This window comes from Leuciscus leuciscus, assembly GCF_965113295.1.
Source record: "Leuciscus leuciscus genome assembly, chromosome: 12".
Classification (NCBI taxonomy): domain Eukaryota; kingdom Metazoa; phylum Chordata; class Actinopteri; order Cypriniformes; family Leuciscidae; genus Leuciscus; species Leuciscus leuciscus.
In genome coordinates this window covers 38789639-38808260 of record NC_138736.1, presented here as the reverse complement: position 1 = coordinate 38808260, position 18622 = coordinate 38789639, and the positions used below count along the sequence as shown (strand labels likewise).

Sequence of the window (18622 nt, the reverse complement as noted above, 5' to 3'; positions counted from 1 at the left end):
GTGAACGGGGCCTGTCATGTGAGAAGGGAACAGGGGCCCGAGCGGGTCGCGCTGGATTCGGTTCCACTGTCTGTGGAAAAACTTCTCAACGGCCTGTCAGAGGAAAGCTGCCATCCAACCCGCTGCCATCCTGCAGAAAACTGACTCGGACTATACCGTTTCAGAGAGTCTGAATGTGATGGGATCAATAAACATAAAACTTTGAGCTGTCGGTGGGAAAGCGAGGGATTCATTCCCTCCTCACCTGTGCGGAGACTCTTATATAACAACATTGAAGTGTCTCACTTTCTCATAAACGTGCAAAACACCATTACGGACGAATGGACTGAGATGCGTGTTAACAAGTGACTAAAAGACAGAGTTTGTCGGATATTAAACATCACACTGAACAGGAAAACTATTTCCTACTTTTTTTGTCAAGTCTTGCTTGTTTAAAGGGGTGGTTGAATATGATTTCACTTTTCTAACTTTAGTTAGTGTGTAATGTTGCTGTTTGAGCATAAACAACATCTGCAAAGTTACAACGCTCAAAGTTCAAAGCAAAGGGAGATATTTGCTTTTAAAGAAATTGCTTTTTAAGGACTACAACAAACGGCTGGTAGAGACTACACCACATTCCTCCCGGGTTAGTGACATCACTAACCCTATAATTTACATAAACCCCGCCCCCGGGAACGTGATTTATAGATTATTATGACAGAATATGCTAATCAATGACTAGAAAATAACTTCACATAAGCTACATAAATTCACCAACTAACCATTCAGAAATGTCCTGTTGCTTCTACATGTCGTCTCTTCTTCTTGAGTCTCTCCATCATTGTCTGACTCCGGTTTGAACATAAAAGGCTAAAAGTTTTGAAATCTCCAGTGCATGTCAAGTCAAGTCAAGTCAAGTCAAGTATATTTGTATAGCGCTTTTCACAATACAGATTGTATCAAAGCAGCTTCACAGTATTAAATTAAAATAAAACAAAGTTTGTTTCAAGAGGAATTTATTGATTGATAAAATTAAATTAAATATCCCCCAAATATCCCCAACTGAGCAAGCCAAAGGCAACAGTGGCAAGGAACCGAAAAACTCCATCAAGTGACCTAATGGTGTCCTAAAACTCCATCAAGTGACCTAATGGTGTCCTAAAACTCCATCAGGTGACCTAATGGAGAAAAAAAACCTTGGGAGAACCCAGGCTCAGTCGGGGGCCAGTTCTCCTCTGGCATTTATGAGCTAGAGGCCGGATTGTAGTTTGAACTGTGGGATTATATGAATGCCTGGCTGAAGAGATGCGACTTTAATCTAGTTTTAAACTGGGAGAGCGAGTCTGAGCAACGAACAGTATCAGGAAGACTATTCCAGAGTTTTGGAGCCAAATGTGAAAATGCTCTCCCTCCTTTGGTGGTTCTGGATATCCTAGGTATGACCAAAAGCCTTGAATTTAGTAGGGCTGTACTCAACCAAAGAAAATCTTGGTCGACTGAAGTCCTGAAATTTTCGACTAAAAATCGACTAAAATCGACTAAAAATGACGGTAGAAAAAAAAAACGTTAAATTAATTAGATGCGCACTGTGCAGTACTTGGTAGCCTTGTTGTCCGCCTAAATGAATTATAAATAAACATAAAAAAAACGAGTAGGCTATTTGCAGTATATTAAATCATTTTTGACCTAATTATTTTGCACTGAAATGAGTCAGACACTCGAGTCTGTCGGCTCTGACAGCGTTGCATCACGTGCACCTGCGCAATATCATAGCTTATGATTTCCGAAAATAGTACTATGTTGTCAACTAGTGATATCATCACAAGAACTGTTGAGGAATATGCAACATAATTTAGACAATTATTTTTGTCATATGTTATAATAAGTTATAACTGTCAGACACTATCATTTCACCGTTCATGTCCTCGCACCGAGCGAGGCTGAACATGAGCTCAGCTTCGCAGCTGAGACACGAATAGACTATTAACTTAAAGCTTTTACTCTTAATAAACACAAAAGGCACGTCCACTTTAATAAAAAAAGATTATTTATTAAACAAACCAGATCAAGAGCAGAAACGAAATAAAGTGCATAACTGAAAAATAAAGCATCCTAGGCTCAAAACTGATGCTTGCAAACTTTGCATTCGACTTTTTTCCTGTTATCAATTTTAACAAAATGCTGCCACACTGTCGATTTCTTTGTTGTTGACATGTTAGAAGAGGACTGACTAAAACACTCTCACAATTAAATAAATAATATTCAGCATCAAACCTTCTATAGTTATCGCTCTCTCTTGGGTTGGGCTAATCCAAAAAAGGTGAAAACAAGGGGGGTGTTCTGAAGACAGACTGTTACAGTGAAACAAGGGTACTCTAAAAACACCCCCATTAGCAGTTAGTGCTTTCCACCTGATGAAATGAGCGCGCCTCAGCGCGGCAAAACTGATTAAATAAACACGGCAAAACTGATGAAATGAACGCGGAAAAAATCGACCAATCAGAATTTTGGTCGAACCAGAACGTATCGACCAATTAATCGACTAATCGACTGGGACAGTACAGCCCTAGAATTTAGTGATCTTAAAGAGCGCGATGGATTATAGGGCGATAGAAGATCCGTTAAATAGACTGGAGCTAAGCCGTTTGTGTGTGTGTGTGAGGTAAAACACACACACACACAAAACTCCCTGTGCCGGGAGCAGCAGCTCATTTGCATTTAAAGGGACAGACACAAAACGGTGCGTTTTTTGCTCACCTTCAAACAGTAACAACTTTAACATGCTATATAAAAATATCTGTGGGGTATTTTGAGCTAAAACTTCACATACACACTCTGGGGACATCAGAGACTTATTTTACATCTTGTGAAAAGGCATTATACCAGCCCTGTCAGTGTATTGATTTTTTTCAGGACATCTTACACATGCATAATGTTAAACCATCAGTTATAAAGACAACCGCAAGAGATCAGAGAGGGAACGATAACATCAATCACTCAAGTGACACACACACACACACACACACACACACACACTCAGTCTCTCCACAATTATGAATCATCTCTCCATCAGATCTGCTGATGCTCAAAGTGTGTTTGATCAAACGGCGCAGAGGTCTGAATGAACCACAGTGCTATAAATCAAGATCACCTAGAGAGCGACCTCGATGGCCACTGCCCACACGCAAGCCAAACACACACACACACACACACACACACACACAGCAGATAGGGAGCAAATATGGAGCAGAGCGCATGAGGATCAGGTGAACGGGCCAACGAGGACTAAACAAGGGGAGTGTGGTAACAATCAATCATCCCAAACATTTTTTTGGGATGCACTCAATAAATATCATTGCATGCATCTTGTTGAAAATGCACATATAGTTCATTTTCAACAAGATGCATGCAATTCTATTTATTTCAGAAAGGTACTTTATGTTATTAATGCACCTGAGCACCACGAATACTGACGGTTAATACAGCTTGTGTTATCTATCCACTTTCCCAGGAGCGACGCCCTCGTTGCACACTTAAATCAGGGACAGAGAGGTGTTGAGATGAGATGAACACTGAGGTGTTGAGATGCCTCTTAAAGTTCAAGGTTAAAACTATTTTAGACACAGCCTAGGTTTAGCAGTTAGCATAACATACAAATCTGCAGCCAATTTTAACCTGTTTATTCCCAACACCTGGGATCACATGATCCTCCTGCATGCAAACATGACAAGCACACGCCACATTTCCTCACAGTAAGCAATTAACAATCGATCGGTCAGACTCATTATCAGCGCATTAGCCAGACGCGCGACAGCACTTCAGCGTTATCGACATCTCAATGTTACGCAAGACAAAAAAGAGAGACATAAACAAAGAGAGAGAGAGAGAGAGAGATCTTAAAATGCCCACGAGGGACCGTCTGAACTGTGCTCTTCATGTTAAAGGGCTCACACATTTTTGCATTGTCACACATAGCCGACATTTGACTTCTAAGCAGTCCAAAAAAAAAAAAAAAAACTTGTTTCTGTACTAATAATTACATTTGTTCTTGAAAATAAAAATAATTATATTATTTTAAGTGGAACTTCAAAATGAGAATATTAAAATATCATGATAAGAAAAGTTTAACCGCCATTTAAAGCGACCAACCAGTGTTTGCTTTGTTTTATGCAGCATTTCAAATCTGAAATAGATACAACAATAATATACTTGCACATAAAGAAGTCTCTGCTAATAGTTGAAAAATGTATAGTTATTAGGGGTATAACAATATATTGCAATGCAATTTGTATTGTGGATAGTTCACCCAAAATTAAAACTACTATATAATGTTGAATATAATGTATAATAATGCAATGCGATATTTGTGGGTCCTGATAATGCCAAATGTCTGATGTTAGCAGTAAAAAGGACTACATTATTTAAAATATATCTAGTCAGTGAAAGAGTGCAAATATTCATCTAAAATAATTCAGTATTTTCATCTTCATCTTCATCTTCAGAATCATGAATATTGTTATTCTGGTGTCTCTATTGTCCTGTGCTTTGGGTTTCCAGCACAAGTCCAAGTCTATTCATTTACACACACAATGTAATATCAAATTTAGCATTTTAAATCAACAGAACATTTTTTGTTAATCTTTTATCATATGACTTGGAGAATCGCAATAATATTGTATCGTGAGTTCAGTATCGTGATGTGTATCGAATCGTGACATGAGGGTCTCGTTACACCCCTCCCTGATATGGTGTGTGTGGTGTCATACTTCAGCGGTGCAGAAATTACACACATCACCTTTCAGTGATGAACTTTAGAGTACAGTACGTAGATGCAGATTTGACAGGCTTTCCTATGGTGGTTTACCCAGAGAGCATGTCTTTCACACGTGAGGTGAGGGAAAACAAGGGCCTGAGAGAGAGAGCTAGAATGAGAGGTCAAGTAACGCTGTGGGATGAAATAACAGACACAGATAGGAACGCTGTTTGTTCAGTTCAGCGGCTGGGAGAAAAAGTCGTCCGTTCATACGCCCACAAAAACACTAGATTACAGGTGGCAGTTTCCCGCAGAGATCTGATTTTCGGAGCAACAAACAGAGATTGTTTACTGTAACAAAACGAACAATATCAGCATGGGCGTGAGAATGGGCTGATACTAGGAGTTCATTCCTGGAGAATGTTATTTAATATCCATTAGCATTCCCATTTAGGGCTGCGCAACATTGGGAAGAATGACATTGTGATAATTTGTTTTTCTGCAACATATAATGTGATTAGAATACAGGAATTTTCAGTAAATTATTTTAATTGCTATTTCTGGAAGGAATTAATCATCTAGAGTGATTTTGTTGGGGAAATGCATCTGCACAGAACATTAAAAAACATAAACATAAAAATTTGGATTCACACTTTTTACAAGAACCAACTTAAACCTCTTTTAGTATCCATAAAGTCAACATAATAATAATAATAATAATAATTAACTAATAAATAAATAAATAAATAAATAAATAAAACACACCATTTTGACCAATTCAATATAACTATAAAATATTAATAATAATAATAATAATAATAAATAAAACACCATTTTGACCAATTCAATATAACTATAAAATATTAATAATAATAATATTATTATTATTAATAATAATATTAATAATAAACAAAAATATTAAACAAAAGAAATATATTGTCACAAAAAAGAAGTTAAAATTAACAGTTAAAATTACAATGCAACTATTTACAACTTAATTTCTTCATTCTTAAATGTCAAACCATCTAACTTTTATTTTGACAGTTTATGTGCTGTGTTCAATGCTGAAATGGCGTCCGACCAATCAAATTTGAGAACTGTAATTAACAGTTTTATAATATTTTTTTTATAAATTCTGACAGATTTTTTTGCATCGTCACTTACAGTGTTCAGATAAAACTATTGCATAATACAGGTAACAGCATTATAGCAATTACTAAAAAGAAAATGCTGGTATTGGTACTCTGTTATTGGCATCTGTCACGAACCCGATGCAACATTGTACAGCTGACCCAAATTACACTGGCTAAGTTTCATAGGTCAAGCTGACTGCAGTCGAGGTATCGGGTTTATATTTGTACGTGTGTAAAGCCTCCTCCCCCATCCGGCCTACATCCATCCGCTGATCCCGGGGGAACCAGATCCACGTCACTGCAGAGAAATTGGGGACTATTTGGGTCAGTTTATCAAAGGTTCACGAGGCACACACGGAGATCAGGTCAGGCCGATTAATGGTGGGATTCAGGTGGCGCTCGGATTACAACTTCATCTAGCAATAACTGATCCAAATCACAATATCCCAATGTGAAATATTTCAACTGCATCTCCATGCCAGGTTTCCACCTGTGACTGTGAGCACGCATTTCACAACTACGGTCAGACATGACAAAAACATACAGTGTGTATTGCTGAAGTATTTGACCATTTGGCCTCACGAGTAGCATGTGTGTGTAAATCACAAGAGCGCCAGGACATCGTGTTCAGACACTGAAAACAAACGGGCTTTTGGACACTAGCTTTAACTTTGGCTGTTTGTGCTTATTAGTGGTGTTTGTTGCTCATACTTGGGGTGTGAATGTGATCAAACCCATAACACTTATTATTAAACTTCAACGTTTAGCATTTGCTTCCTCCTCAACAAGACACGTGATTAGAGAGGCATGCTGTTCCTTTAAGTAATTAAACTCAAGACAGAAAGAAACCACTCATTACACCATTAGCATAGCAGTGATAGAAAAATAGTTTATTTTTGAGATCAGTGGTAACACTTTACAATAAGCTTCATTAGTTAATATTAGTTAATGTATTAACTAACATGAACCAACAATGAGCAATACATTTGTTCATCTTTGTTAATGTTAGTTAATACAAATAAAGCTGTTCATTGTTTGTTCATGTTAGTTCACAGTGCATTAACTAATGTTGGCAAGATTTTAGTAAGTAAATGTTGAAATTAACATTAACAAAGATTCATAAATGCTGTAGAAGTGCACTAACTAATGTAGTTAAGTAATGTTAACTAATGAACCGTATTGTAAAGTGTTTCCAGATCAATACATACTGAACATGACACATCTAGCAATTCTACAGCTAAAAAATGAGCATCTTTCCTGTCCTTCTGTGCCTGATCTCATCTCTCTCTCTCTGAGATCTCTCTCTACACGCCTGCATGACATCACTGAGAGTGAGAAGTGCCTGATCTCATCTCTCTCTCTCTGAGATCTCTCTCTACACGCCTGCATGACATCACTGAGAGTGAGAAGTGCCTGATCTCATCTCTCTCTCTCTGAGATCTCTCTCTACACGCCTGCATGACATCACTGAGAGTGAGAAGTGCCTGATCTCATCTCTCTCTCTCTGAGATCTCTCTCTACACGCCTGCATGACATCACTGAGAGTGAGAAGTGCCTGATCTCATCTCTCTCTCTCTGAGATCTCTCTCTACACGCCTGCATGACATCACTGAGAGTGAGAAGTGCCTGATCTCATCTCTCTCTCTCTGAGATCTCTCTCTACACGCCTGCATGACATCACTGAGAGTGAGAAGTGCCTGATCTCATCTCTCTCTCTCTGAGATCTCTCTCTACACGCCTGCATGACATCACTGAGAGTGAGAAGTGCCTGATCTCATCTCTCTCTCTCTCTGAGATCTCTCTCTACACGCCTGCATGACATCACTGAGAGTGAGAACCAATCGATTTCTGATGCAGAAAAACAGTTTTCGTCAGATGAAAGTGTGTCTGCAGTAGTGCATGAGCTCCTCAGGAATGTAAACAAACCCTGCAGGTGTGTGTGTGTGTGTGTGTGACGCAGTGCTGCAGTGCAGGAGGAGGAGCCTAATGTGTGACATCATCAACACATCAAATCTTCCCTCTCTGCCTGACCAACAGCCGCTGCGCAAACACACACACATATCTCGAGCATCAGCAGGTTGTGTGTCCAGGTCAGCTTCTATAACCAGCTCTTCTTGTGACTCATCTTGCTGACTGACACACACACACACACACACACACACACACGCACACAGAACGGATTTAAAGGGCCAGTGCAGCATCAGCGTGATCCTGCACGTGCAGTAACATTCCTGCGTCAAACCGTCAATAGAGTTAAGATCACTCTAATCCAAAACATGCGACAACGAAACAATGACTGTGTAATTAGCAGGAATGATGACGAAGATGTTAAGCACGCACTTTAATTAACTGTCTGGAGACAGGCAAAGAGAAACAATGACAGCAACAACAGGCTCTAGCACTGAATTAAAGCAGCCATTTAGATTAAACATGAGCTCATTAAATATACATAGTTCTGTCATGTAACTCTAGATGGCCTAGTCTGATCGCTCCTGAACTCGGGCTGTTTACGCGACACCGTTTTCAACTAAAAACTTAAAACTTTATGCATTTTGGCTGTTCGTTTACACGACAACAGCATTTTGGGCGCCTGAAGACGTGACTCTCTGAAGACGATGATGTCATGCACATGCGTATTACGTGTTCAGTCTATAGTGTTTCATCGCCATCTACTGGCCTGGCAGCAGAATACAGCGTTTTCAGTCGTTTTAGCCGATCCGTGTGAATGGGAATCGTTTTGACAATAGTGTCGTCTGTACGTGGAAAACTCAAAGGAAAAACTTCCCTCAAAAAAACAATTTTACCCTCAATCTGCTTGCAATCACAGCATTCTCTATAGGGCACAGCTGATTGGTTCCTGCTGCATCAGTAGCCAATGAGATGGCAGCTCAAACTTCAAATACTTGTTCAGCATTTGCTTTAGCGGTGCAGCGCGCTTTCAGAAACCCTCCCCCTCCCCCAGCTCCACCTGTGTACAGTAGATCTGCTACGGGTAACTCATGTACGCTATCTTGTACAGCAGCAGCCGCTTGTCTTTCTTGCTCACGGCAGTGTGTCGTGTGTGTGTGTGTGTGTGTGTGTGTGTGTGTGTGTGTGTGTGTGTGTGTGTGTGTGTGTGTGTGTGTGTGTGTGTGTAGGCACAGGCAAGTCTCTGTTCTTGCTCAGCAGCAACAGAGTAGCAGATCTATCCCACCAAGACCAAATACATTAACAAGGTCATATCATGAAATATATATCTTTCAATGTGGCAAGAAAAATAAACAACTAGTCTATCCTTTGAATTAGGTTGATTTTTTTTTATCTATTGGCAGATATTTGTTCTTGTTTTAGGCATAAACTTTTTGATGCGTTGATAATTTTGATGCATTTAAAAAAAAAAAGTCGTTTTGCTTCTCAAATAAATGCATCTTGATTTAAGAATGTTTATATATTTATACTGGAAAACAAGACAAAAATACAGAGCAAGAAATGTGCAACCCAAACAGAGGAGAAAAGGAGTACCTAAGGGAACACATGACCGTCAGACACTCTTCCTCATCATCATCATCATCATCGGCTGCCAGTAGAGACTGAGGCCAAAGTCCAGTGTGTAACGCAAGCCGGTGTCCTGCCAAACGGGCAGACTCCCAAAAAGCTCCCAAACAGAGGAAGGCACTGGAGGAGTCAGTGTCGAGCCCTTGGTTTTCCTGGTAAGATGTGATGCGGCTTTACGGCACTAAATTAAGAGCGGATGTTCCCACCTCAGATCCGATCTATTAGTGGACCGACATCTACGTAAAAAGCTCTTATGGAAAACAAACAACTCTCACACAAAGCTCAGACGAGTACACAACATTTCAAGGCATCAACATGAGCTTTATTTATCTCGTTCCCTCCCATCTCTGACACGCTGAAATTCCTGATCGATTAAGTGGAAGGGTGCGGGGAACTGGGAGGTGACAGGGACATTGTGGTTCGTTTATGATGAAGTCAGATCACAAGGGGTGGCAGGTGTTTGGGACAGGCTGGGTGTCGATGCTGGGTGAGGTGTTGGGTTGCACTGGTCTGCACGGGGCCTGAATGCATGAAGATGTCTGTCTGGCTGAGGCGGCATTAACAAACATTAGCGTCTTCTCTTACTCCAGTCGGATGAAACGGGAATTAACTGTGCTGATTAATTTCATGGCTCAGCATAAATTATGGCGACAGACCTTACAGAGAATTAGTAAAACATGTTGCATAGCAACAGAGATAAACCGGGGCTAAATGGATCCGGATGCTATTACTGGACGGCAAGACAAAATGCACAAAAACATAAATTTTTGCAATATAATCAAAAACAAAAAGAACCACAAACTAGGGCTTTTCGATTTAAAATGAAATAGATTTGATGTGCTTGTTTACACAATTTGGCCAAAAATGTGATTATATATGAATATGGCTATAAAATAATAATAATAATAATAATAATAATAATAATAATTATTATTATTATTATTAATTATTAATTAATTATTAATTAATAATTTTGTAATAATAAATAAAAATTACTAAAAAGCTAAATAAGAAATATTACTATAGCAATATTTCACAGTAAAATATTTTTTAAATAATAACAATAATAACCATTTAATAATATCAATAATGATTATTATTTATATAATTACTACTTCTACTACTACTAATATTATTAAATTAATTCTTATTATTAAATATTTTTTGTAATTAAAAAAAATGGTTAAATATACTAAAAATACATACATTTTATTTTACATTACAATTTTAAAATTACAATATTTCTAATAATTTCTTCATTTTCAAATGTTAAAACAACTGAACTTTTATTTTTGTCTGAAAACTGCATAAAGCCCTTTAAAGGCACACTTTGCAAGATTTGTACCTTAATATAACAGCTTCGAAATAATTTCGATGGTAAACGAACTCGTAGTAGTAATCATCCCGATAGGCAAAACCAGCACTGCAGGTTTGAGAGGTGGTGGACGCCAACTCTCGCGAGAATCACGACTTGCTTTACGGCACGACGTCACATACATCAACAACATATGAAGCCGCCTCTGTGGAAGACTCTAGCACACATTTCAGACGTGAATCATGGCAGAGTCGATGAAGAAAGCGCGGTCGGAAGAGAGCAGAGACGGCGCTGCGTGAGTGGTGTTTACGACAGTAATGTTAAATACAAGTACTCCACAGCGACTCTAGGGGGCGCTGTTTGAGAAAACGGAAACTGCATAGTGTGCCTTTAAAGCTTCTCTTCAGCTGAGAAGCGCTTCTCATGACATGTTTGTGAAGATGATTGATAGCTGACGCATGATGCATTTTCAAATACATGTTAATGTGACTGAAACTCAGAGTTTGTGTGGAGCAGCATTTACTGCGAGTCGCTCTGAGACGCTCCAGATCATGAGCAGCTTGCATGTAAATGAACACAGTGCTGCACTTCACTCTGAAACACAGCGCATAAACGTATTGAATTAAATCACAGCCTTTGTCATTTGATTACCGCACTAAGCCATATTGCAATATCCCATTTATTTAGAAGAATTGTGCAGCACTACGACAAACTGCAACCAAAGAGAAACAAATGCAACACACTCACAACTTTTGCACTACGGAAAAATATGCATTATGGGTAAGTTGCTGTTTTAGGACAATATACTCTCTACTTTTAAGTATTTTAAATAGTATGCATTACAAACAACAATATGCAACATTGACCCATGACCTAAATAAACTGCATGTTTATTTCAATGACATCTACTTAGTTGCACACTGTATTCTGACATTGCATGCATATTGGGCATACTGTGCACAACATACTGAAGAAATAGTATGAGTGGTATGGTAAGCATGCATTTCCGAACACAGCAACATCGTCCTTGATCCAAACCTCCCTCGTTCACACTGCAGAAGAAACAACACTTGTTCAAAACAGCACAACTCTAAACTCCCAAACTAAGATCTGCAAAAACACCTCACACGGCTCCTCCCACAGCACAACAACCTGGATGGAAAATTCCAGGCTGAGAAAGTGAGGCCTTTGCCACAGACAGTCGACCTCTTATGATACACGAGAAAACAAATATATACTGCAAGTTCAAAGTCAAAACCAATCCGAGTGTATGCAAACACAAATGCATGTTTCACAGATGCATTAGGAAACACACGACAGTTCTGTTCCAAAAGCTGCCTTTCTGTCCACAACAAACACATGCAATCTGATCCATGCATCCTGAAGCGGAGCCTCATCCGTGAGTGACCTGGAGGACGGCAGAACGCACTCGAGCGGGACCGGCCGAGGGATCATTACAGGAGCATGTTTTCACCAAACTACTTTAGTTTATTCACGTGTTTATATCTCACAATTCTGACTTTATAACTCGCAATTGTGAGTTTATATCTCATAAGTCTTAAAAAAAAAAAAAAAAAAAAATTGCAATTACATTTTTTATTTCCTGGTGGAAACAAAGTTAAATTTGTTAAAATGTTCATATTTTTAACTATTTGGGTTTCACTTTAATTTCAGTCAAAGTTTGTCATTTTGTTGTGTTTTTTCCCCGTTTTTTGTATTTTTTTATATTATAATATTTTTATTTATTACTTTATTCAGTTTTACTTATTTTAGCACTTCAATCTACACAAAAATTTGAAATGTTGCTTTTGCAAACAGCTGAAATAAAATCATTTTTAAGGGTTTCTTTACATTTTATTTTAAGTTAACGTTTATTTTGTTTAAGTCTTTTTTTATGGTTTTACTTTTTAGTTTACACACTTAATCCTTTGCATCAATATTTTTCGGTATTCAAAGAAATACATTTTTAGAATGTAAATTTCTTGTCCATCATCATGCATTCATTTTTCCCATTTTTTTTTTTTTTTTTTTTAAACAGTACAATGCATGTCTAAAACTTCCCTAAAATGCTGTCTAGGTAGTCAGCTCACTAGGTTTAGTAACACAGTTCTTGTTGTGTATTAGTCAACAGTCTAGAATCTAACTCTTCTTGAATATTTAGAGTTCACAAAGCAGTCTTTGTTTGTACACATATTTTTTCTTTTTTCTGCAGTTATAAGAGCTGTTAGTTAACTATTCATCTCTAGCCACGGAGACACACACACACACACACACACACACACACACACACACACACACACACACACACACACACACACACACACACACACACACACACACACACACACACACACACACACACACACACACACACACACACACACACACACACACACACACACACACACACACACACACACACACACACACACACACACACACTTCTTTCAGCTGCTTTAATTATTAATCAATCTGACTTGAATTATTTATGTTAATTCAAATGTTCAGTTTGGAAGGTCTGACTCCAGAAATTAACTCTTCACATAATTTTTTAACCATGTTTGTCTACCAGCAGGTTACGTGAGTGCACCGGCCCTCAGGGAGCGCTGGCACACGCTGAGCATTACGCAAGAATACATCATCACCAGTTAAAATAACCTGCATTTATGCGATCTGTTCTGGTTAACGAAACTCTTACTCGCAGAGCTTTCTAATGCAGATTATGTAACAAAGTCTTAATAAACAAGATGACCAGACGCAGACAAACATCACATTAATTAGGTCATTAACATGCATTAATGTTCCTCTTAAAACCGGTTTAACAGTGAGAGGTGTGTAAAACACATTAAGTGATCTTGGTTGATAAACATTCATCTGGATCATCTTCTGAGCCTCAGACAAAAGAATGCTATAGAATAATGTCATAAATTAAACTCTTTATAATAATTCTCTATTTGTTAACATTAGTGACTACAGCTAACATGTACGAGCACAATGAGAAAAACTTCTAAACACATTTATGAATCTTTGTCCATGTTATTTTCAACACTTACTAATACATTAATAAAATCAAAGGTTGAATGAACAATGAACAGTTGTATTTTTAAACTAATGTTCACAAAGATGAATAAACACTGACTATGCATTTTCTAATGTTAACTAATGTGTGTGAAGTAGTGTGAGCTGGATGCCAGATGCAGATGGCAGGATTCGAGACACAGCCCATCAGAACAGAGTCTCTATGACAAGCCATTATACGCTCAGATCTGACACTGCAACGTCACTGAAGGAGAACGTCTTACAGGCTTAGAGAGATTAGCAGAGTCGTTCATATTTCATATTTTAAGCGTCTTTAAACAAGCTTCAAATGTGCAAAAGATCAACCTTTGTGAGGATGTACAAACAAACCAACCCATTTTCGGGTGAACTATCCCTTTAGGATTGCGGAAGAATCAAGAGAAATGTGTGAAACATAAGTGAACTTGTTAGACATGAAACATAAGTGAACTTGTTAGACATTACAATACTAATAGATTTTTTTTTTATCCCATTTTTGGGAATAATATGTCTTGTTTATGCTTAGAGTATTGTCACATTGCTTGTGTTATTAATAAAAACTAAACTAAAAATAATTCTCGTCAATTGAAATACAGTTGAAATAAAATATAAATATTATATAAAAACTGAAAATTAGAAGTCAAAATAAAATAAGCACATAACCAAATTACTAAAACTTTTAAAATTAAAATATAATATATATAAAATGCAAAGCCAAAAAAAAACCCACCGAAATAAATGGTAATAGAACACACACACACACACACACACACACACACACCTATCTTTATTATCTTTATCTCTAGCCGCTTACCCTAAACTTACCCATCACAAGTGCCTAACCCGACCCCTGACCCTAAACCGACCCTTAACCTCATTATAACCTTATCCCTAAAACCAAGTGTTGACCCTCAAACAGGCCTTTAAAGGCTCTCAGAGAGTGAGGACCGGCCAAAATGTCCTCACTTTACTCTCTTTGTCCTCACTCCAATGGTCTAAAACTCAAACTGGTCCTCACAAAGATAGTTGTACAAGTATACACATACACACACACACACACACACACACACACACAAAATAAAAAGCAAAGCAGTTCACTGGGTTTCACAGAAAGCCATTTATTTTATGGCATAGAAAAACCATCACCAAATTAAGTGGAGGCATCAAGTGTTTTTTCTTAGCACTGAATTGCCCCAGGTTGTAAATAAGCAACGACTCTGAACAAAAATACAAACATGATAATAATTCTGATATCAGAGCGGCAGTGATATCTGGACAGATGGACAGACACACAGTGCAAACGCAGAGAGGATCAGTCTGGCTCTCCAGTTAATGTTGTTCTTGAGCCGAAGCCAACTTTCTCCGAGCGGCGAGCTGATGAACTCACCTGGAGACTCGACCACAACAAACACAACAGAAAGAGCTGAAACGCCTCACAATAGAGGTGTGTTCAGCTTAGCAACCTCAGAGCGTTCTTACAACATTATAAAAAACACACAATCTCATAACAATGCGGGAATAAATGACAAGACCTTTCCATTTATCAACTCACGAAACCAGATATCCAACTTAACAGGAAACAAGTTTGGACAATTACAACATCTTTGCAAATAAAACAATGAGCTCTGCAAACAAAGCAGGTTATGATGAACCGTACAAACTGGGAGAGTCCAGCGCTCAGGACGTCCCGTAACATCAGAAACATGTGAAGAATTATAATACAGCACTTAATGAAGCTCTTCTAAACGCCCTCTGAGAGTCTGAGCTCTTCTCTGGCGTGATGTGCGTGTCTTTATCTGACGTTTAAGCTGATGAACGAGGAGGAGGAGGAGGAGGAGGAGTGAAGGACGAAGGAAGGTGTTTCGCACAATCATTCCTGCGATCTCTGGGGAATCAATCGCGCTAGCTCAACTTGTGATTGTGCAACATCTGTGACCTTCTTCTCTATTAACACCTTATGACAAGCACAGGTCGAAAAATAGAACGGGACTTTAAAAACAGAAGGACATAATAAGGCCTAAAAAAAAAAAACACTTAAAAAAACAGACTTGCAAGACATGCCTAGAAACCAGAATAATCACAGAGACTTTCTTGAATGCCCTAGAAATCACCCAGAACCATTCATTCTTAATTAATGCATCTTGTGCTGTTGTGCATGAAAAAAATATGTGATAATAATAATACTCAGGGCTTGACGTTAACTTTTTGGACGTTTTCCAAAGTTACAAGCCACTCAGCATTTTCACTGGCCACAACTATGACATCGAAACCATGGGGAAAACTGCCATAAAGATATTTATAATATCATCTCATAATTTAGCAGCAGGTTTATTAGGCTGCTGTCACTTTAAGAGCTGACGCACGGATCCATTATACTGTTACACGTGCGTTTTCTCTCTCAACTGTTTACGTTCACTTAAAACTGACTGACTGTGTTTATGTGAACACTCGCCAAGACCGGCATTTTGACATTATTTTGTGTGTATTTGACTGTTAAAGTGCAATAAGCAGTGAAAAATAACTCAATTTAGCACTGAAAGGCAGCTTTATGCGTGCGCACTTTGAGTGTTTGGGCACAAAATCTGCGGGAATGAGTAAAATTAAGCGCATTAAGCTCAATCCCACGCCGAAATTCAAGCCTGTAACACCAACAATATTCATCCGGAGCAAATGAAGCGAGTGAGTGAGTGAGTGGAGGCGGGTTTGAGTGCAACTCGCTGTATCGTGCATCTATTCTGTGGAAAATGAGTATTGGATGCGTTTAGATATTTCAGTATTGATAGGCATAAAAAAAACACTACATTGCACTATTATTTCAGATGCATTTTTAAAAGACTACAACTGAAAAATTATGTATAATTAATCCCACAAAAGTGGCTAGAAGGAGTGACTGCGTTACACGCCACTGCTTAAACCCAGTTAATGTCCAGTGTTGAGGTCATGCCCTGATAATAACCATTAGTTATTAAATAAATCATTATAAACAATTCTAATCAAAATGTAAAAAGAGATGTGGAGACAACAGGCATGTGTTACTTTATCACACTTTAAATCACACCAGAGCTTGTGAGGATGAAAGCGCAGAGCTTTCGAGTGCCGGCCCCGGACTGAGAAGTCCTCAGTGTTGAGAGGCTTTTACTAAATAAAGATCTTACGCAACAGTCACCAAAGTACAGCGCTACTGTCCTTGTGTTGAGAGAAGAAGAACACACTGCATTCATTTGCTCCACTGAATCCATTAGTACATCAAACGGCCTAGAGAAATACAATTCTCACGAAGGCACATTAAAAATAATGCTGCATTATAAAAAAAAAAAAGATACTCGGTTCTGATTGGTCGACACAGCATTCTAGCATTATTCATAAAATAGGTTTTTTTTATATATATAAAAAGTTGTGTCTGCACTGTAACACGACCTCCCGTGCCTTCATGCCTAAATCTGATATGTGCACATTCATTTGCTCTTACAATGCTTTCTTGTATCCCAAATGTAACAAAATATAAGCAAAAAGATTCCACTAAAAACTAACACTGTGAAAGTGTCACAATGTTACTCTGTCCTCAACCAAACGACATCACCGGTTACACACTTAAGCTAAGTGAACCACCTGTGACATAATGAATATGAGCTTCCACTTGTGCCAAAGAGAGAGAGAGAGAGAGAGAGAGAGAGAGAGAGAGAGAGAGAGTCAGCTGCTGTGTACAAGGCATTTGTCCATGTCTACAGTCATCACCTACTTCTTAAGATTAATTAGCATATATGCTGTGCATGACAGGAAAGAACAAATAAAACAAAGACAGTAGACAGACAAAATATAATGTACAGTGTGCACAAACTGAACACCACTCTTAAAAATAAAGGTTCTTCATTGATGGAAAGAACATTTAACATCCATTCAATTCTACCAAAGGCTCTTTATAGTGGAAAAGGTTCTTAAAATCCAGCTTTTAATGTTGTTTATATGTCTATGTGGTGTTTTTAATATGCTTTAAGACAAACCATGTGTAAATTCATAAGTCGACAGCATTGCTGAGTATTTTCTCCTTAAAACTGCAGTGAACCAAAGACAGTCTCAAACACACGCTTTGAAATCGCTGGTGTTTCTGACGTCACAAACTACCTTGTAACCAATCAGATCAACGTCTGATCGTCAACCAGTGGATCTCTGAGCTGAGTGAGTGAGTGGAGGCGGGGCTCATTTGCATATTCATAGAACCGCATACTAAACGAGGCAAGGGTGTCGAGTTACATTCAAGATATTTTAAGGCATTTTTAATTTTGGTGATCAAAGATGAGTTTAAAGGGATAATATTATTGACTACAGGGGGACTTTAAGATTTTTCGAAAAAAAAAATATTTTAAGAACTTTTCACTTTCACTGAATAAAAAAATGGTGGTTCTGCTTCACTGCAAAAACTCCATTTTGGAACCTTTATTTATTTTTTATTTTTTTTGAATGTACATGAAGTCCTCTTTTCTGGAATTTGCAAAGAAAATCTGTAATCTGTGTTTAAGTGTCCTGGATTCATGCAAACGTCCGGCTGGTCTAGACCGTGATCGTGTTCAGTAGCAGATTCAGCTCCAGGCACAACTGAACATCCGACACGCTTCACCAGCGCCATTCACAAACACGCCAGCATCAAACACCTCCATGGAAGCTTTTTCTGACATACAATCAAATATATAAAGCTAATAAAATAAATAAAAATAAACTGAGTTTATACTTTTGCACTGTTGACTTTTCCCCCTCAGAATTCTGTTTACAACTGCTAGATATAAAAATTGAGAATTGAAACATACAAATTGAGAGATAAAAACTTCAGAATTGAAAGTCAGAATTGTGAGCCCC

The 18622-nt window shown here is 38.2% G+C and overlaps 1 protein-coding gene across 2 annotated transcripts in view; it reads right to left on the bottom strand.

Moving 5' to 3' along the window:
- slc45a4a (solute carrier family 45 member 4a) overlaps nucleotides 1-18622 on the bottom strand; it is a 58786-nt gene that overhangs the window by 38144 nt on the left and 2020 nt on the right. The gene's annotated exons all lie outside the window — the stretch shown is intronic.